Consider the following 21,755-nt stretch of genomic DNA (forward strand, 5'->3'; position numbering starts at 1 on the left):
CTGACTAGAAGGGCAGAATCCCCTTGTGCCTATGCTCTATCACTCAGGGAGAAGCATTACCTCTCTAAAACAAAGGGCAGAAAGTTTGAGCATTTGCCCAAATTCACAAACATTAAATCTGACTTAAAGCAGAGACTTAATCCAGGATTTCTCAAATCTTAAGCAGATCTACCTCAACGAAAGTCTTCCTCCCAGTAAACTGACAATTTCTTCCTTAAAATTTGCTGAAAGGATAGAGCCCTCCTATCATCCTCTGCCTTCCTGGAAGCTGAAAGCATCAGCATTTGTTGCTTTTGAGTACTAAGATCTAGACAGTGCAAGGCATGAGAGCTGCTGTCCCACGGCTTTCATGTCACTGTTTGTTGCATTATTTACTTTGATCTGATTTGGCCTCTTGACTCCATCAGAAGTGCCTTTCAATGTGAATTAATTAAGAGAACTGTATTTTCTTCTTTCAATTGCCTTTTTCTTCTTTCAATTGCCTTTAAAAGAGAAATGCTCCCAGGTGGCACTAAGGAAGGAGAGAAGTGGGTTTTTTCTCTGCACAAGCTGTGCTTTTGTCATGGACCAAAGGCTTTCTCTGCCTTCCCTTACTCGTTGGGAGTCTGGTGTTTTTATGGATTGAAGGTGCTTTTTCCTGGGAGTTTGGAAATGCCAGAACCAAATGAGACTCCCTCAGTGGCCTACCAGCCCAAATGAGCAGCTCTCTCATAACGAAGATGACTTTAATATTGCAGCAGAACACTCAGTTAATTATGAGGTGTGAATAAGGAATATGTTTCACAGTGCCTTGGCAATTTTCTGAGTTCACTGATCCGTAAACAAGATTATTCCCTAACAGTCCTTCATCTCTGCCATTATTGCACAAGGATATTCAACTTTAAATTAAATTAAAAATTATCGTTAAAGTTAGTTGAGCCATGGCTAATCTGTTGAGAATGTTTCCAGGATTAACTATTTTAGATTTGCTCAGTTATCTGGGGAAGAGAGAATTTTTTGTCGTTCTTCCTGTGCCATTTTTATAAAGACCACACTGTAGCAACCCTCTGCTGAGAAATGTGAATTAGACCAGTTTTTCTTTCTTTTCCAAGTCCTTGACACTTCAGGCAGCTGGTGTTTTAAGGGGGAAGTGCTTCTTCAAGGTACATGGTATTTTTTTTTTTTACAGTTCTTTCAGCTTTTGCTAACCCAAGAGCAAGGGACTAAATTTGATTCCTGACTGCCAGCTGTCCAGCCCAGCTCTGTCTGTGGCCCCTCAGCCTGTTTGTATGGGACAGGAATGACACAGGCCATTGGTGCAGAAATGTCACACAGTTTGTGATCTCTCTGGCTTATGCAGAGCTGTGACTCCTTAAAGTAATTTTTACCATTACTTGAGCATCATTGTAGATTTTTAAGGTGAAGAGGGACCATGTGTGATTACCTAATCTGAATTAGGGCATGGTGCAAGAGACAGAACTCCATGTAAGAATTACTGCAGGAAGCCTGCGTTTCCCTGTGAGCTGTGTCACACATCTGTCAACAGTCCTGACTTTAAAGACTTGCTGTGAGGGAGTATTTGGAATAATCCTTAGGTGGATGGTTGCAGCAGTATGCTATTCTCACTGTTAAAAATGTCCCTATTTCTAGTTTGATCTGTGTAATTTCAGCTGCCAAGCACTGCATCTCATTATGTCTTTTTCCAGTAGATTAAACAGGGCTCTCCTTGCTGAAAGTTTTGCAGTCTGTGATTGTTGTTTTATTGTTCTTCCAGACAGACAGAAGGCTGGGCTTCCTCTGCGTACATCTACTCAGCAGTTGCTGTTGTGATGCAGTTTATGTATTTGGATTGGAACAAGTCTCACATTAGATAGTTGGGTCCTGCTAATAATATGTCTGCACTGGCATGGAGATCAGAGTGGGTGAAGCAAGCTTTCTAAGCATTTGCCAATTATTGTTTTGTTTGTTTTTTTTTTTAGAATTTTTTTCCTTTGGATGTCATGCTAAGCTGTTTGAAAGCAGTAAAATACAGTTATGTTTTGCTGTGCAAAACTGGCATATTGTAAAAGCTTTGAGTAAAACCAACTAGATTAGGGTAAAATCAGCGTATCTTTGATAATAAATCCCTGTGGAGCAAAAACAGGCTCTTCCTGTGTGCTTGTTGTGCTTTTAGCACAAAAGTGTTTCAATCTTAATTGGAAAATTAGTCATATGAGGAGGTGCACTTGATCTTGCATCTGCACACACAGATGACATTTGGATGGTGTGCTGCTCCTGATCTTAGGAGCGCTGCCACGCATCAGCAAACGCAAATGCTCCAATTCTGGAGTTGACATTTTGTCTGGAAGGGCTGTGAGCCAGCACGTGGTCTTTGAAATGCTGCACTGAGCCCCTGCTCACAGGGGTAAAGTTGGAGAAAAGGGAGTGGAGGAAATTTATAATGATTGTCCCTTTTAACACAAAATTGCCCCTCACAATGTAGTTCACAATGTAGCAGGTTTTACATTGAATTTACTTCAAGAAACCAGAAAATAGATAGATTGATACCTTTATTTCATATCCAACGTGTTTTATAATCAGGAAGCATAATTTCAGGGGGGAAAAATGCCTTCTGCTGAGTTGCTGGCAGCCTTACCTGGAGTGTGTAGGAAGCTGTCAGGAAAGCAGGGCTGTCAGGTGTTGACCCACACAGATGATGCTTCATTTGTGAGATTCAGTTAGATTAAAGTGCAAAGTAATATGAATACTTTGGCTTCAGGTTCAGTGTTTAAGAATGCATAAGGCCAGAATATCTGCATTGTGCTTTTATACCTGCTGAAACTGTGACCCAGCTGTCAAACTCCTCTGTGGTTACCATTATCTTTTACATAATGACTTCTCTTATTTTCATATTTGATTTTTTTAAGCATCTGTCATTACCTCTCCAGAAACCCCTTACAAATTAGAGGTGCATCTTGCATAACTGAAGAGCAATTACTGTTCCATTACCAAGTAATGAAGTGCACACTTGTATGAAAAGAAAGATGACTCAAGATTTGATAAAGTTCAGTAAGATTCTTAAGATAATTTCTGGAAGTGTTTTCTGCCTTCATAGCTTATATTTTAGTAGGTGGCAGATCTTATATCTAGTATCTTACTTAAAAAAGTATTAAGGAAGAAAAAACCTATGTAAGAGCTTGGAAAAGGGAGCTTTCATGTCAAAAAAAGGGAGTTTTCATATCAAACTCAAGGCAGATGTTTTGACAAAAGGTGTTTCCTTGCCATGGGAGGACAGGAGATTTTGTGATTGCTGATGTTGATTTAGTGTGGTGATTCAGTGTGTTCTTGTCTCCCTGGTGATCCTGTCAGGACATGAAAGGAAGCTTCAGGGAAGGCAGGAGTCTTGGGAATTCAGTATGGAGTGGTCATCCCCCAGGTTATGTTTGAAGACAACTTTAGTTTCCATAGAATCATTAAGGTTGAAAAGGACTCTCAAAGTCATGGAGTCCAACCATTAATCCAGCACCACCGTGTTCTCCCCTAAACTATAGCCCCAAAGAGTTTCTGAACACTTCCTGGGCAGCCTGTTCCAATGTCTGACTGCAATTTCTGTGAAGAAGTATTTCCTAATACTGAACCTAAATCTTCTCTGGCACAACTTGAGGGCACCTCCTGCTGTCTTATTGCTTGTTACCTGGGAGAAGAGACTGACCCCCAGCTCAATACAACCTGCTCTTATCACTGCAGGGCTTCTTGTGACCCGGGAGCAGAACCCAGCACCTGGACTTGTTGCATCTCATGTAGTTGGCTGCAGCCCATTGATCCAGCCTGTCCTGGTCCTTCCTGCCCTCGTGGTTCAACTCTCCCTCCTAGCTTGGTGTTGTCTGTAAACTGATAGAGGGAGCACTTAATCCCCTTGTCCAGATCATTGATAAAGGTATTAAACAGAGCTGGCCCCAACACTGAGCCCTGGGAACACCACCAGTGACCAGTCCCCAGCTGGACATAACTCCATTCACCACCACTCTCTGGGTCTGGCCATCAGCCAGATTTTTACCCCATGAACACTGCACCTGTCCAGACCATAGGCTGCCAGTATCTCCAGAGAAATGCTCTGGGGAGACAGTGTCAAAGGATTTAGCAAAGCCTTTTCAACTGGATAATGTTGCAGGGCTCTTGCGGGAGTCCAGATGGTGCTCCCCGGGCCAGCTTTTGAGATGTGGGATTCCCTGTGCAATCACTTGCAGGGTAATACTCTCTGCCAGTTAGGAACTGTCTTCTCTTGGGCACCCCAAACGCTGAGGTACTTAAGCAGGAAATTATTTTGCACGTTTAGGTCCTTACATTTAATGCTTTTGTGAGCAGAGCTTAGTGTGATGATCACAATCTGCTAATCCCTCTAGCAGGGTCCCCCAGTAAGTGGGACACATAATCATGATGATTACTGGGTCAGTGCAGCAGAACAGCTGGTGTAGATTGCTGTCGTTCTGTTCGTGTTCAGCACAGATGAGGTTTCCACCTCTCCAGTATCCTCATGATAAGGTTTGCAAGCTCAGGGAATGGGATGGTTGGCAGCGCAGATCTCACCAGCTCGCTGAACCTCCCTCTGGAGATTCTTCTCACCTTCTTAAACTGGGCTTGGTGAATTTTAGATCATTGGTCTTAAAGGTCTTTCCCAATCAGTTAATGCTAGTTTTCTTGGACCACTTCTCTGATGGGACTTGCTGTGGCTTTTGCAAGAAGGGAGATATATACTCTCTGATTCAGTAAAAGAAAAGAAGCCCCAAACCTATGGAAACCAGCACGATCCAGAAGATAATCTGCAAATGGTCACTTTTGTCAAATGAACATCAAGTGGTAAGGGACTATTTGGCTTATCAGACACAGAACCTCTTATCATGCACAGCCAGTTATGTAATTCTTTTCACAGACTAGCTCAGTGCTGTGTGTGTGTGTTCAGTTGGAGTGTCTCCAAGGCTCCCCTTGGAAAGCTATTTGTCTGACAAGCTTGCCTGGAAAGCTTTCTTTTCCTTGCCTAAAGGCCTCAATAACCAATTTTTGCCCACTTAATCCTGATGTTTGTGCATCTCTTTTATCCGCCTTCCTTTTCCTGCCTGCATGTTGATGTGTGGGCACACAAAACTAGAGAGACTGTCGAGGTACAAAACTGGGGTTAAAGTCTGAGAATCCAGCAACAGCTCATAACTTCCTAAGTGTTTCTGGGGAGGGGACACAGGATTGCCATTTCTTGTTACTACATAACATACTAACCTTCTTGCTGGTTTTATTTAGGTAGGTTTTGTGCAGTGACAACAGCTGAGACTCTCCAGAGAACTTGCCATTGCTTTTGCCAAAGAGAAGTGTATGTTTGGAGTGCATATTTTCATTTTTATTTATGTCCTTTGGTCATGTGCCATGAGAATCTCAGCAGTTTCAGAAACTTAAGCTTTTCATTCTGACTTGCAACCATTTTGAGAAAGCCCAGAACAAAAAACATCAACTGCAAATGTAAGGGATGAAAAAAATTGTCGTAAGGATCCCCACCAGATATGTTTAAGGTAATTTTATAGGTGAGTGAAGCACTAGAGAGAGCCTCCTGCTTTATCTTGGTAACTGGCATGCAGGAAAAATGAACTATTTTGTGTAGTGGCTCATGCTTATGCCTTGTTGTACACTAGTGCAAAACATGTCTAAGTGAGATGAGAACTGAGAGTTAAAACTGGACTAAAATGTAAATACCAACACTTTCCCCATGTGCTAGTGAAGAAACTTGCTGCTTCTTGTTTTCTTCTGGACTCCCAGAGGCTTTAGTTCTCATTGTGTCAGGCCTTTTGGAGACCCCAGTTCCCTTTCCATGAGTGTGTTGGATAGGCTTCCTTTGCCATGCCAATGGAGTGGGTGCTGCTTGCCTGTTATGTCAGAGTCTGAAGGATTGTGAAGATGATTTAGCCTGTAAGCAGAGATAATATGATCATGGTTTAAGAAAAAGATAATTTTTCCCCTTCCTGGTAGCAGTGTGCTTCTGTGCCCCAGAGGGTTGTTTTCCCAGAGAGACATTGCTTGTTCTGTCTTTGCCATGGATTTCTGTCCAGAAAGTCCCACAGAAAGATTGCCTGTTACTGGACAAGAGTGATTTGCTCCTTTTTGGCTGGAGAGTCTGAAGGGGATGCTAAATCTCCAGAGGAAGCAGGGTGTGTGCTTCTTTCATCTCTGTCCCCTTTGGAAGATGTGTAGACACAGTCATCCCCAGGGCTGACTGACTTTTCTTCAGCCACGAGGTGAAGCTGGGGCCTTTCCTTGGCTGCGGCTGGCCTCCGTGGGCACGTGAGACAATGCAGCAGCTGCTGTTGGATGGGCTGGAGTTCAGCTTGCTGCAGGGTGAGGGAAGTCCTCTGTGGGCTGGCTTGTTCTGTCCCTCAACTGCTGAGCATCAGCTTCAGGCTCTCCAGCTCTGACTAAGAGGCACCATCACTCAGCAAAGGTACCAGCTCCTTTCTAGCTAAAGGAAAAAAAGCCAGAGAGGAAATAACTTGGAGCTGCATATATTCATGGTCTGAAGTGTTTCTGGATCAGAGGAGACAAAATAAACTTTCTGCATGAGCTCAGATGTGTGGTGCTCTGACAGCAGAGTGATTGAAGGCATTTGACACCTTCCAGTATTGGCATCAGGAAGAGACTCAGTCATCTTAACACCTCCCAGCAGTTGGGTAAGTAATTTCCTGAGAGCAGAGGAAGGAATGTTGTCCTTCCCTCTCCCTGGCAGGTGTTGGGAGGTGAATTCCTTTGTTTTGGAAACAAATTTGATCTGAAAACATTCTTTTCTGTAACAAAAATAGACTCTGTGGTACAGTTTCTCAACCTGATGTGAAAACTGAACACTTCTGTTGCAAGGAGGAGCCTTTGGTGTCAGGCAGTAGATGACTTCATGCATGGATGCCACACTATCTGCTCTGAGTAACAGCCATGGTGTCAGTCATGTACTGAGGTCCAAAGAGCTGAAAATGTACAAGTGTGAGGGGTTGCAGATTTCTTCTTTACTCTTCTGGTATTCTGGTTTGGTAAAATGTATTATATGGAGCTATTTATGTTAAGAAACAGAACCCAAGAGCTCTGCTCCCCATTTTCACCGGCTTTATTGCTCCTTCCTGCCCACATGCTGTGCTTGCTCTGGGTGGCTCCAGGGGATAGAACCTTTGCTTAGGATGTGTGCCAGCCTCCTGGATAGAGAATCACAATGTTCTCTGACCTGCTGCCTTCAGGAAAGTGCTGTTGTTTTGCTGAACTCACAGCTTTGCAGGTTTTCTTTTCTGCCTGCAGGAGTACCGAGCAGTTAGCAAGAACCTGCTTTTGGGGCTTTCTTTAAGGGAAATAACAATTACAAAAGCAGCAAATTATGTGAATAAGCCCCTTTATTTTCCTTTCTAGCCCTGCCATGGTGGTGAGGATGTATTAAGGCTTTCCTAACGATAGTTCACTTTGATGGAATGGTGTTGGTGAATTATGAAGTAATGAGTGTGTAAAATTCGGCAGAAATGAAACGATCCCTTTAGTTCTACTTTTCTTTTGTCCACAAATTTGTTAAGCAAATGGATGTGTATTTATGGATTAGGTACCATCTTCCCAGAAGACACTAAGAAATTCATACAGGCAGACCATGTTGCAAATTACATTTAAATAGCTATTGCCTTATTTTGCCACACTTGAGTAGGAAATCATGTTGCAGAGAGGAATAATGGCTGCGTGATAAATCTCAAAAGAAGTGCAGCTGAGATTTCCTTGTAATGAGAGAGGATAATTAGCAACTGCTTTGTTTGGCGTGGTGTGGATGCTGTATTTGGATGCAGCAATTGTGTAGGTGTGGTGAGAAAGCAGAGGAGGGCCAGAAGAAAGGAAACCGACTCTTGAATCACTATTTTCAATCTCAGCCAACTTAATGTTGCGTAATAGGAGCACAGTCTAGCAAAAGCACTGCCAAGAGATAAAATGCTGGGTTTTACTCTTCTTCCTGCGCTTCTCTGCCCTCCCAGCATCCCCTCTGCTGTTCTCTGCAGCACAACTTTCTCTGAGGCGGTGGGTATGTTGTCAAATCTTTTTGTCCCTTTCTTTTTGGTGGTGAAGTTTTCCTTGCTGTGAAAGAAAAGATCCTGCTTTACTCCCTTCTTCTTGCTGTGTGAGTTTTAATTAATGTTTTTGCAAAGCGTGTTAAGATCCTTGAATAGCAGTGTGGTTTTGGCAGTGGTTGTCTCCTGGAGAAAAGTGTATGCCTTGGAGTGTGAGGAAAAAAAAATCTAACAGGTTTTTAGGTTTAGAAAAAGACAGGTAAAAAGCCCAAACTTGGTGGGATAAAAACCCTGTTTTTCTTTAACTCATATAATCTGAAACTTAAGTGTGATAAAAGTGTATTTTTTTTTTTTAAGATAGTGAAGTTGGGTGTCTTTCTTCCTGAAGGTGGGAGTCATCCCTATTGAAATCTTCGGAACAATGTTCGTATTGCATTAGTTTATTTCCAGAACACTATTTCCTTACACAGCTTTCCCATTCTCTATTCTCATGATAGAAATTAAAAGGAAACTTTGAAATGTGTCAGCTGTTCTCTTAAAAGATAGAGCACCTCCCTTTTTTAAGCAAGGAATGGAAACCACAAAACCTTCTGGATTGCTGTCAGTCCACAGCAGGGTAAAGATGCTGAGTATAAACTATGCCAGATCAGGCTGACTGGGAATGCCCTTTTTCCCAGACTCCATTAGGAATGCTTTGCAGCAGGTCTCTGAGGATGCTGCTACCACAGTGCTGAGAATGTAAATCAGCAGCAGGACAAAACTGGTGAAGAGGTCACCCGCTTCTCAGTGTTGACCCAAATGTAAGAAAGGTGTCTGTAGTGTTTTTTTGTCTGTAGGGAATTTTTTTGGCATGGTTGACTTAATTACAAAATACACGTATGGAAACCAGTGTTAGGAATGTTAGGAGTCACATCTGTGCTTCCTCCAAAATTGTTTGCTTCATCACGGGAACAGTTCTGCATTTTCCACATGCTTGCTTTTAAAAGTGTCCATGAAGTAGCTTGAAGACATCTGGGAGGCTGGATAACTGGTGCTTCTGGAAATTGCAGGGAAGCCATTTGGGAGGAAAAGCTGCTTGTTACAAAATGTTTGCTTGCTGGTGAAGGTGCGTTGTAGCAAGCACACACACTAGATCCTCCTTTAGAGAGCTCAAGGAATTTTGTCTGCTGTGTCCTCCCATTTAATTCCAGTGGTGGTGATGATGATGCCATTTTTGTGTGCTAGGCACTGCTGTGGATTGTTTGATTTAATTCACTCTGCTATTCTGGAGGTGAAATCTTTGAAACTTCTGATGGGAATTATGACCATGGTCTGCACATTCCTGGAGAGCCCTGGCATAGGCAGTGTGGTAGACAGTGGGCTGGACAGCTTGCCTACATACACAGAGGTGACACCAAAATCTGTCTGAGGAGAAGCTCAGCAGTGCAGTTCATGCTGAACTTGGCAGTGATTGAGGGCTGGATACTCTGAGGGGGATTCAGGGGCTGTGGGGCAGCCAGGTGCCCCCTCAGACCAGAGGTGTGTGGTCCTAAAGAGCCTGCCCCAGTTCTGCATGTCAGGAACTGATTGTTCCCTGGGTTGTGGCTGAAGCAGATGGCTGAGGTTGGATTGCATTGACACAGACAAGCTGCAGGCCATAAAGCAAGTATCTCCACCTTGTTTTTCCAGAGCTGCCTCTGCCAAAGTGCTGGAAGACAGGCTGGCACTTAGGATTCTGGATAAGCTCTCCTCTGGCCTTCTCATTATTGATTTTAAACATGTGTTACCATATCAACGTTATTTGTAGTCATCTTATTTTTTTTCCCTGTCAGAAGGCAGCCTGTCTGTGTGCTGGTATTGTGAGATGACAGAAGCTTTTCCTTTTATGAATCTGTCTCTTTGACTGACCCACAGAGCAGCAAAGGGAAAGCTAGCCCTGTGCTTTTTGAGGCTCAGCAAGATATTTTTCCATCAAAGCTGGCATCAGTTGCTGTGAACTCAAAGGCAGGTGTGCCAAAAAGGTGAAAGTATCCTGCACTCTTGTGCACAAGAAATACCAGATCCAAAAGATGTTTTTCTCCAGTACTCACTCTAATTATTTTTGTCAAGCCTAAGCTGCATTTGGACAGCGTGGGGTTTGGGGGAGCTGAGTCCACAGGAGATGAGTTCTCTGTTGCTGATGGGGAGAAAGAGGGTCCCCAGAAGATGACTCAGAGGAGAGCCATCCTCCCCATGCACTGCTGATTGACAAGGGCGCATGGGGTGCTCTTTTCCTTTGGCTAAAGTCAGCCTTTACCCCCTCTGCTGCCACTGTCCTTGCAGGGGTTCCGAGCAGCTTTCACCAGGATTTTAGTGTGGCTTGGGGTGCTTTGTTTTGTGGGAGTGGACTGGTCTGTCAGATTCCCACTGAGCACTGTCCAGAGGCAGAGCAGAGAGGGCAGGAGAGGGAGCATCCCCTCCTGGGTGGGGTTGATGGTCCTGAGCAGTGGTGTGCTCACCAAGCACTGTAAATCCTGACTGCTGGCTTGGTCAGCGCCAGGAATGCTGGCAGGACATGGATGGATAGCACCCGGTGGGATTGTCTCATTCTTCATCAAGTGCTGGCTCTCTACCAAGAGTTGCTCTAAAAAAAATAATCATAAAGAAGGGGAAAGAAGTTATGGTTCCTGCTGTGAGGTCAGCAAGAGCTAGCTGTTGACAGAAGTGAGAGTGGAATGGGGTCTGTAGGGTTTTGACTTCCTTTACCATAACTTTCTGGATGCTGATATTATTTTTATCAGATCTGGCCTTGCAGAGTCAGAAAGACAGATCACCAAGAGAGAAAGAGAAATTGAAATAAATGAGGTGTCTGGCAGGTTTGATTTTTAAAGTGAGCTTGTGTGCAGCTGGGAGTTGGTTGGTGGAGGTGAGGGGTGTGATGTGGTACAGCACAGTCCCTGTCCTGCAGATGTTACTGAGGGGCAGACACAGGATCCGGGTCACATTTGCATCAGGTCCAACCCCACAGCTGGCCATCAGCCAGGGACAGGCACAGGGCACAGAGGGCAAGGAACCACAGCAGAGGACCCTGCTGACCCCTCCCTCTCATGTTCCAGGGAGAGAACGTGAGCGAGCTCCTGCTGACTCCCAGCAGGGTGAAAAGTAATTTATTAGATTCATCACAATGAAAAAAAAGCCAACCTGGACATCCTAAAAGTCTTTGCTTAAATGACACTGGGTTTTCACCCTAACCATCTGCAACATGCCATCATCACCCCCATCCCAAAATGGAAAAGGAAAAGAAATAATTTCTCAGTGAACAACGTGTTTTGTTTCTATTTTGGACATTGTCTAAATAAGAAATGTGGAAAAAGAGCTAGGTTCAGTAACAGTCACACTTCTCCCAGGGGTGGAATAGAAAAAGGAAGCTGTTAAGGTGTACCTTCTTGTTCCCACCAGCCTGGGTTGCTGAAGGCTGGTCAATGCAACTCCATGTATTTTTCTTGTGGAGCTTACAGAAATGCATTTTAGGGCTGGCAAAAGTATTTACAAATTTGACTTGAAATAATTGAAAATTTCAACTGAAGCAAACACTTCTCTTCTCTCCAGGCATTTTAGATATGTTACTGCTACCCTGCAAAACTATCAGTATGGCACATATAATAGCTAAGCTTGTGTAATAAACAGGAAAACCAAATGAAGGAGGCAAAGAATTAGCTCCTGTGCTCTTTGGGAGTTTCTGGGAATTGCTGGCATTTCCCTCAGCAGCAAGAGCCAGGGCAGAGTGGGATCAGTTCAGAACTTTCCTGGGGAAATACAAATTTATACCTGAGCATTTTGCCTGCTGTGGTCACTGGAGATCAGAGGGGTCAGGGAGCTGTGTTGCTCTCTGGTTCCTCTCTTTATTTTGCTCATTTTTGTAAGGTATTCCTTAATCCATATTTTCAAATAGATGCAGTAACCTCCTTTCTCCCTATGTATTCTTCCTTCCTCCCCCTTTCCATCTCTACATTGAATGCTTGAGAAGAAGTTGGTAACTCTGCTTCATGGGGTACCTACAGCACTCATGGCTGACCTTCAGAAGTTTTCCTTTTTTTCCCCCCTTTCAATATGTTTGTAAGGAAGCCAAATAATTTAAACCAGCTGGAAGATCCCTGAACTGCTACAGTTCTGTAATGTTCTATAATCATTTCCCTCCTAGCTTATAAAACTGGCTCTCTGTAGTTTACTGCCAGGCCCTTTCATTGCAGAGTGAAATAATAAAGGTCTCTGAGGACTGTGTGCTTCTCAACTCTCTGAGAGATCGATGGGATCAATTTGCCTCTGTGTGTTTCGATGTCTCTGTCCTAATTCTGGAGACAGCTGCTCTGCTGTGCTGTCAGGTGGCTGTTTGCAAAGGGAGGGGCTCCTGGATCTGCTCAGGGCTCTAAAAACAAGATCATTGGGGTTAAAAAACTCCCAATAACAAAAAAAAAAAAAAAAAAGGGAGCAGGGCTTTATTGCTCTGTAAGAGGTACTGCTGAGTTGGGCAGAGGTGTTCTTTGTCCCTGAGGTGAGCAGCCCATGGGCTGCAGCAGCACCAGTGCAGGTGTACAGGTACAATATGGTTTGGGCAAGAGTTTAACCTCACACAGACAATTTATAGTGATTTTTGTAATATGAGTTTTACAAAGTTGCCTGAAGCACAATATGTTCATCAAGGCTTTGCCTTGTTTCACTCCATCCATCTTGTAAAATCCGTTTCTTTCTGGCCCTTGTGAGAAGTGCCCTTTTGTGTCTTCTCCATCATAGCCCTGAGCTATCAATTGGAGGAAGCCAAACTGAAGCAGGCAAAATAGCTCTGCTCAAGTAGAGTGCACTCGGGTGAGCTGGTGCTTTCTGGAGTAAGCTGTGGCAGGCAGCAGCCACTTAGGTAAACTCCACTGCTCCTCTGTTCCTCAGAAAACACTGCAGCAACCTCCTGCCCTGAGACATGTTTTGTAAAAGGGCCCTTTTGCCTGAGTATAAATAATACACATATGTGTAACCTGAAAGTTTTTTCAATGACTTACAAACAACAGTTTGTATTGACGCTTCCCAAATTTTGATTATGTTTTAAAAATCTTACCTTTGTTTTTACTCCCCAGTTCAGCTTCCCATGATTTGTTTTTGTCTGGCTTGTAGGTATATTGGATCCTTTACTTGTTTAATTGCATTTTAACCACAGGAGTGTATGTGATTGGCACTTGGAATAAGTCTTTATTTCTCTAGGAATGTTTGCGGAATAGCAATTCTGATGGCTGCTTATGGATGTTACATTTAATCAATAACTCAGAAACAGAAATAACAGCAGCTCTCTGTCTTTCTTGGTTGGCAATTTTATCCATGCTGGCTGGTACTTTTCACTTAGTTATTCAAAAAGGGCTATTTTTCTTTTGTGTTTAATGATAGGATCAAACATATACAGCACAAATCTTAAAGGAGAACAAGGAAAGGAAAAGAATCTCCTAGTTTCATGCAAATTCCTGTTTCCTGTGAGTAAATCAAACAGGAGTCTCTGGATTGGTTTTGTTGCAGCATTGGAAGGTAACAAGCTTTGAACAAAGTTCCCAATGTGTTTTCCCTCTAGCCCAGGTGTGTGATGTGCTTCTGGCAGGGGGTGCCTGGAGCAGGGGCTCTCAGCCAGGTGGGAAGGTGTTCTTACTCACTGTCAGCTCCAGCCCATCCTGCAAAAGGCTGGGGGTGTGCTACAGGCTGTGGCAAAATCCCCAAGGCAGAAGCTGCTTGTATTTTTGGCTGAGTGCAATATTCCATAAACTTTCGTGAGAAACTGTGCAGGATCCTTCATGCTTGCCAGGCTTTTAAATTTCAGAATTTAAGCCCACTTCTGTAGAAATGGAGACTACAAAATCCTGTTGTTTTTTTGCTACTGCTTATTTTTTGGAAGTTGCCAATGCAGTTCAAAGTGAATATATCTCAGTGACTTAAAGAAGACTGGAACGTTTGTGGTTTTATTTTTCTGGCAATAGATGAGACTGAATCATGGTCAAAATAGGATAAAATGTAATTATTTTTTGTAATTCTGCCAAGTTTCAGAATTATTTTTTATTGATATGCTTTTTGGCTTTTACCATTTATTATCTGTTTAGATGAGATATAAAGAATAGCTTTGCAGAGGAAATCCATTTAAAGTAAGCCACTAATCTTTACCGGCTATTGCAGATTTTAATTTTTATTTTTCACAGATGAACCCTGTCATAAATGTATGTGATGAAACAACCAGTCCATTTTTAATTTGAAGAATTGAAGGATTTGTAGATGTTTGTACAGAAAAGCAGCAGAGATAAAAGTTGTTGGAAGTACAGTGTTCGGTATTTCATGCCAGCAGGAATAGCACAGGCACAATTTACTTACAGGGCTGCTGACAAAAGAAGTAATTGGCTGCCAATGTTTGAATTGTTTTCTTTCAGATTCTCTCTGTGTTGCAGTATAACTTTGGCATCGAGTTGCATTTGATTGCAAACATCAAAAAGTTTCTCTGAAGGGATATCAGCTCAGAAGAATGTTATTTTGATTCTTCACTATATTGCTAACAGACTCGTGTCATTCGTGTTTAGAAAGAACAAGCTATTTTTGAGGATGTTAAAAATAGCAGATTTCTTCCTAAGAGAAAAGAGTGAGGAAAGTTGGATTTTTTTACCATTTATTTTGTATTTAGAGATGGCTTTGGCATATTTGCATATTGCTTTATTTAATCTGACAGAAGCAAAGGGACAGGGTAGAGAAAATGTCAGATTAAGAGTTTTCTGGAAAGGAAATACCTTCCTTCTGAAGTATTTAGTACTGACATGCAGTAAGCTGTGTTTAAAGTAGCTCAAGGATGGGAAAATCTTTTGGAAAAGGGACCAATCTCCCCATACACATTTGTTTTACTTTCCGGAAGGTTCACAGTCCTCCCCCCCCACCAAAGCAGTCTGATGACTGCTCCTCTTTTCATCCTGATATCTCAAAGTCAAGGATTCAAATTGTGAATGCTTGATTCCTCCCCCCCCCGATTAAGTGCAAAATAATGGATTTAAATTGCATTTTACATATAGTTTCAGATTACAAGTAAATTATGCAAGAATTAAAAAGAATTCCAAACAAGTAGGTTTTGAAATAAAGTAATGTTCTTCAGGCTACTTTTCCCAGTGGTTCAGGTGACCTTCTCCCTGCATTTCTTTGCAAATTGTGCCCATATTTCCTACTGAAACCAGACTTTCGCTTACCCCTTCTACTTGATTTACCAGAAATGCTCACAGCTAAAACATTATGTGCCTCTCCAAGCATTTCCAAAAGGTTTCTCTGGGGGATGACCCGACCCCAAATGATGACTTATAAAATATAATTCAGTTGAGCAAAGATATTTAAGAAAAAAACCCACAACTGAGCATTTGCCTTGATTGAGAGCAGCTTTGCCTGTAAACATTTTCTTTCTTCTCCTCCTTCATCAAGTCAAACTCTGTACCAGTTAAATGTTTTAAATTCCTTAAAAAGTTGTTTCAGGTTTGGGATTGGAACCAGCTGACTATTACCTACCCCTATGCATCTCATCATTGCCTATCCAATTTTTAGGGATGATGCATAGAGTAGAAAGGAGATCACCAAAACCAGTGACAGTCTCCCAGACATTGATTTCTGTGCCCTTTCTCTGCATTTTTTTTTTTTTGTTTTTTTTTTGTGGTTGTTTTTCTTTTTAAAGTTTGCTTATTGGCATCCTTGTCAAAGACAACAGCAAAAAGTTATGTCCTTAATTCCCTTATTGGACATATATAATGTTAAAGCTACCATGGTTCCTTCTGTAAATTAACAACTAGCTGGACCAGTGTGTGTTTAGTGACCCTTTAGAGTGAGCATCAAAGCAAGGCAGCAGGCTTCCACATCTTTTATGGCTTGTTTGTAAATTTTTACTGGGACACTTGATTCCCAGGGACACCTCAATAATTTACACTCGGGATGACTGAGCCTTGTGCATGAGAGGAGGATAACCTCCTCCTTTCTTCCCATAAAAGCTGTCAGGTAAGGGAGTTTTTTGTGATTAGGGAGTGTTTTAGATACTGTGCAGACCCTGTGCTCCCTGCCTGTGCCAGCAGCCCCTTTCCTAAGCCTGGGCATGCAGAGTGAGTGTGGCCCATGGATGTGGTGCTGTACTTTGGGGGTGGCTGTATTCCAGTGCTGCCAAACCTTCCCTGTGCAGCCACAAAGGCAGCAGTCAGTCTCTTGGAGTCCTCTGTGGCTTTGGGTTCATCTGTTCCTGCGAGGCTGGTTCAGGGAAGGCACAGCTGCTTTTGCAAGTGGAGCTGCTCTGGGGAAAGCAGGGGTTTTCCTGCTTCCTGTGCTTCAGTGCAGCTCCTGAGTGCTCACTGGGGACGCCAGTGAATGGAGCTCCAGTGGTAGCAGAGTTTTTGGATACTGCCACTGGATCTCTGGCAGCAACAAAGGTCTGAGTATTGCCATATATATTTTCCTGGCTCATCTTTTCCCCCCTCCACTTCCTCTTTGTGCCTGCCTTCCTTTCTTCCCTGTAACACATACTCATATAGCCTCTTCTTCAGACATGTTCTCAGCCCTCTGCAGTCCAAGCAAATGGTCTCCAGGCCGGATACAGGCATTGCAGGAGAGAGTCTCCTACCTCAATGGCTCTGTAGGAGCAATGCAAGGAGAGTCTGATGCTGTTCCTTCTGGATGGTGTTTGGTAGGGCTGGAGCGCCTGGGGAATTGCTACAGGTCTCTAGTGAGCATTACAAACAGGGATCTTTTCCCATGGCTTGTCATGTGCCCAGAAACAGTCAGTTGTCACTGAAACCAAACCCAGCAGTATCTCTGCAGTCCCTCTACTAAGCAAAAAATCCCTGCTCCAAACTGGAGCCACTGAGTTTTCCCAATAAAGTGGTTTCAGAACTTGGTGAACATGGGTAAATCTCTCCAGTTGTTTTTTCAGGAAAAGCCAAACTGTTTTACCTGATACTTTTGAGGAAGAAAACACTTTCCGCTTAACATAAACTCCTGGAAGAGAAAATTTTCAGCCTGAATGAATAAAGCTTGTCAAAAGCACAAGCAACTGTAAAAAGGGATTTGTAGCTCAATGTGGGGAGCAGCCAAAGCTGCTATCAGTGCTCCTTATAGTGCAGTTACTTGAAATACGTCTATAGGAGCCCTTCACTGGGCTAGGAGAAGGAAAAATGAGCCTATGCCTCAGGTGTGTGTGGTGCAGAGGAAATAAAATGGCTGAAATTGATGGAAGCTTGAAACTGCAGGCTTGGTGCTTTGGTTTCTTGAGATCTGGCGGATCTGGTGGCCATACTTTGATGAGGTCTTATTTTTCCCGTTAGCCCTCCTCCACTTTGTCTCCTCCTCGCATGGGTGGAATGTCTGGTATGAGGAGAAACCCCTTTTCATGTGCTCGGTCACATCTTTGATCTGTTAAGTGCATTTTGCTACTTTCCTTTTTTCTCTTTCTATTCCTGATCCCTTACTGTGCCTCTCTCTCCTCCTCTCCCTGTTCCTCCCAGTTTTCTTCCTCGACTTTCATCCCACACAGAATGAAGTATGTACTGCCTAAGAGAATAAGGAAAAGCCATGAGTGGGATCAGCTTCTCTGCTGGGTATGCCCTGCCCTTGCCTTCCCCAGAAAGCCAATAAATGGCAAGAATTCCAAATGCGGTCACAATTGAAAATGTACACAAAGAATGCATGGCATTATCAGTGAAAATGAGTTCAAACAGTTGTGACTTTCATAAAACCTCTCCATGGCTCCCAAAAGAGTCTGTAAAACTGCTCCTGTTTGTGTGTGTTTATGCATCTAGGTCTGCGTGGGTAGTGGTAGCTGGGGTTTAAGGCTCTCCAGGGAGATAAGGAGCAAGGATGCCACACACATGCTGTGGGCAAGGTCAAGACTACCCATAAAGAAGGAAGCAGGAGGGCTTTTCTTCTCTCTTGCAAAACCTGCAGCTATGACTGGTATTTTATTTCCCTGAATTGACAAGTACTTTAAGCAAGTTAAATATCCAGACGTGGTAGAATATATTGATTTTCTTTTTTTTAAAATTCAGTTCCTTTTACTCCATTACTCTTGTTTTCTCCCTGGGATGTCGCATACACACACTTTCTCTTCAAGGGCTGTCCTCAAGGAGGACTATAGGCTGACCTAGGTGGAAAAGATACTTTTCCAATAAAAGATGCAGCTGTCTGGACAGATGATAAGGAAGTCCTGTTTAAGTCAGAAAGGTAAGGTGGTCTCTGTAGACAGAATGTGGCTCCTGTAAAACTTGCTTATTCTCAGCAGGGGAGTCTGTCAAGCTGATTTAGGATTAGGTGTGCATCTATCAATGACCTAAAGCTTTGACATGCCCTTAAAATATTCCCTTCTATGTTTAAAAATGTTCTTGATTAGACATGTCTTACTGTTATCAAGAATTAGGAATAAGAGAACAGCTTTGCTTTTTTATTCATCCTTCCAATATCTTCCTGTAGTATTTGGGGTTTGAGAGTGCTAATTCAAAACTCTGGCTGTTGCTGGGAAATGGATCTGTTTCCTAAGCAGAATATAGATGAGAGCAATGATCCTCTCAGAGTGAAGTGACCTGGCCAAAACAATCTCTTGATACACGAACACTTGTTCTGCTGCATACTTATATTGGTCTTTTAGACATTCCTGTTGGAGAGTCCATCACAAATCTTAGTTGTTTATTCACTTCCCTTGAGAAAACCTTCAAAGAGAGCACAGAGCAAGCCCACGTTTCATGCCAAAGCTGAGTCAGCTGCAGTGTGGGATAAACCTGTTTCCAATAGTGGTCTGCAACAGCTCCCAGAGCCATGGCAATGAACAGCAGCTGAGGAGCTGCCTCACACTGTTCTGTAAGCTGGAGGTGCCTCCAATGGCACAGGCAAATTAAAAAAGCTGCCTGCTTCTTTGAGAAGTTTGTTTTGATTAACCCAGAGTCCATCTGGTACCAGCAAAGTCTATGTTCCCATAAACTGCACCATATTGAATTTTACTGGGCCACCTACCCTGCTGTCTTCAATTATAAAGCCTCGGAGTGCCCTGGTGATGTAACTGCTTCCAGGATGAGCTGTGCTTTTCAGGAAGCTGGGACTGCCAAATATCTGTCTTGGCCTCTGCTCGAACTGCGCGAGAGAAGTCCCTGCATTATTAAGCTTTTCTTGGATTTATTGTTTGTTGTGATTCTGGTTGCTTTGGGAAGTATTCCTGAAAGGCTTTTAAAAGAGAGCAAGCAGGCAATTACATGCTGGGTTGCTTTGTGGGAAAGCTGGCATGAAGTGGAAGCGGAACCTCTGCCCAAGTGGGTTCTTCTTGCACTTGTTTAGTGAACCTGACAAGCTGGATTTTCTCCTCTAATTTTATAATTTTTTTTGAAGATCTGGAAGACTCACACCTTGAAATGTTCTCATACTCGGGAGGTAGTATATTGCTGTGTGGTGCTGCCATCAGCACGCTTCCCCTAACTATGTTGCACACCCACTCTCGTGTGGGAGTGAATGCATGTGTGTGTGTGTTTTGGCATGTTTTTGGCACCACAGTTGTGCTGGTTGGGGTGGAGCAGGTGATAGGGAGTGGTTCCCATGAACAGAGGGATGTTTGGCAGCCTGGAGAGGCTGGCAAATTTGTGGAAATGTGACCGGTAAATGACTTTTTACGAGACAGCTGTTAAAAAGGGGTATAAAACAGTTTAACTGTTAAAATAGTAATTTCTTTGCTTCTCCTAGCTAAATACAAAATTAAGAGCTTTGGCTGATCTTAAGGTTGTCTGAGCGAAGTTCAGTGTAACCTTAGATATGTTTGCAAGCTGAGATTTTACGTGGAAAAAGCTGCTGCAATTTTACATGTAAAAAGCTACTGCATTTTCCATGCTGTGTGTCACTGACATTTAGCAAACTTCCTCATCCAGGTCCCGTTTGCAGTTCATTTGGTTTCATTGCACAAACTGTGTGGTGTTCTTTCACCTGCACCTGGTGTGAGATGTTTTACTAGCTACCTTCCCTGACACAAATGGTAGCCCAGTAAGGTGCTCTGGGAGACCGCGTGGTTCTTCTAAAGCTTTGAGGCATTGGGTGTGACCTGTCCCTTCATGCCACTCCTGCAGGTCGAACTGGTGGGTGGAGAACAGGCTTGCTGAGCATTGAACCATGTTATCTTTTGTGGTTTCCAGACAGACTTCAGGACAGCAGCTTTCTCAAAATGGAAAAGTTTCACTTTTCAATTGAGCTACTCATTACTTGACCACAGGTGGCTTCTCTGGAGGAGAGCAAACACACGGCCTGGAGATGATGGCCACCTTGCAAGTTTTGGGTCACTGGTGCAAGGTGACGCTGCTTCTCGAGGATGAAGTTGGCAGACTTCTTGACACTGATAAAAGTGCTCCTCTGTCTGTAACTGAAGCCTTGGAGACCTGAACGGTTCTAGCTGATCTTTTCCTAGAATAATTCTACCTAAAGCAAACATTTGTAGTGGAAAATTCCTGCCTAAAGTGTTGCAGAGAGTTAAAACTAAAAGCGAGTGAAAACAAGTTCTTGAAGAGTCAGGCAGTGTGATGAATAGAGGGCTCTCCTCTCTCCACACATAAAAATGTAAACAAAGTGCAACCAAACACTTCCTGCTGCAAATCACAAGGGGGTTGAGTTTCATAAAGGGTTCCAGTAGGGGACAAAAGTCTGGGGTTTGGTCCAAATGCTGTTAAAGTCAGTGAGAGGCTTTCCCTTTGGTTCCGGTGGGCTTTGGAGCCGGGCCATGGTGAGCACTTGAAGGCCAACCTGACCTTTCATGGGAGACAAAGCTGAAGGCTTAGTTTCATCTCCCTTGTACTTGCCGCAGCCTGATTAAAATCAGTGGGAACTCCAGAAACTTTGCACTTAGAGGCGTTCAGCCCTTGTAGACTAGTCTGACATTGAAGTCAGGTTTGGTGCTTAAATGTCAACATTTCACAGTAAGGAGACTCCAAAGACTGAAAGTTGTCTGGCTTGCTTTATGCTGTGTGGTTTTAGTTCCTTAGTTTTAGGCATGGCACTTAGGGAAAGCTTTCTGAAAAGCAGTTCCTTTGTACAGAGCATCCAGATGTACTTCTTTCATCTTGGTAAATGCTGCCTCTGTTTCTTGCTGGCTTTGCCCTGGTGCTTTTTTTCTGCAGTGTTTTCTTCATCTTGCCGTGGTGACCAGGCTTGCAAACTTCCTACTTTAGAAAATTTGAACAAAACCCCAGGTATTAAAGACTCTTGGCTGCATTAGGAAGTGCTTCAGTCTTGTTTTGTCAAAGACTTGAAGGGTGGAAGCAATCAGGTGATAGACTGTCTTAAGGAATTTGGAGAGGAAATAAGATGTGTTTTATATGCTCCATGTTCACAGGAGAAACATATGAGGATTTCATGCTTGGAAAGGTAGCTTGCTTGAAGGTGTTGCAATACAAACTGCAGTTTCTGTAAATCATTTACATAGAGTATCCTGATACTGACTGTATGTTATACAGAAGAACCTGCAAAAGTTTTCCTTCTGAATTTATTTTGTTGACTTGATATTTATTACTTCTTAGAATAAGTTGTCATTTTTTTCAATAGTTTTTTGCCTACTATATGCTTAAAATATTCCTGTTGTCTCTTCTGTATTTCTTTTTGTCATTGCTTTATTACAATGATGGAGCATCTGTAAGGTTTAATAGACACAAAATTATCATTAAATTAATGCCATGGATATGGCACTGTCTGTTATAGTAAGAAAGTTCCTTAGATTTTGGCAAGTGCTTCTACTCT

The 21,755-nt window shown here is 43.0% G+C and overlaps 1 protein-coding gene across 2 annotated transcripts in view; it reads left to right on the top strand.

The window, feature by feature from the left end:
• The window catches only part of TMTC1 (transmembrane O-mannosyltransferase targeting cadherins 1), a 134,353-nt gene that overhangs the window by 29,672 nt on the left and 82,926 nt on the right, over positions 1-21,755 (top strand). The window lies entirely within an intron of this gene.

This window comes from Motacilla alba, chromosome 1A (assembly GCF_015832195.1).
Source record: "Motacilla alba alba isolate MOTALB_02 chromosome 1A, Motacilla_alba_V1.0_pri, whole genome shotgun sequence".
NCBI classification, from domain to species: Eukaryota; Metazoa; Chordata; class Aves; order Passeriformes; family Motacillidae; genus Motacilla; species Motacilla alba.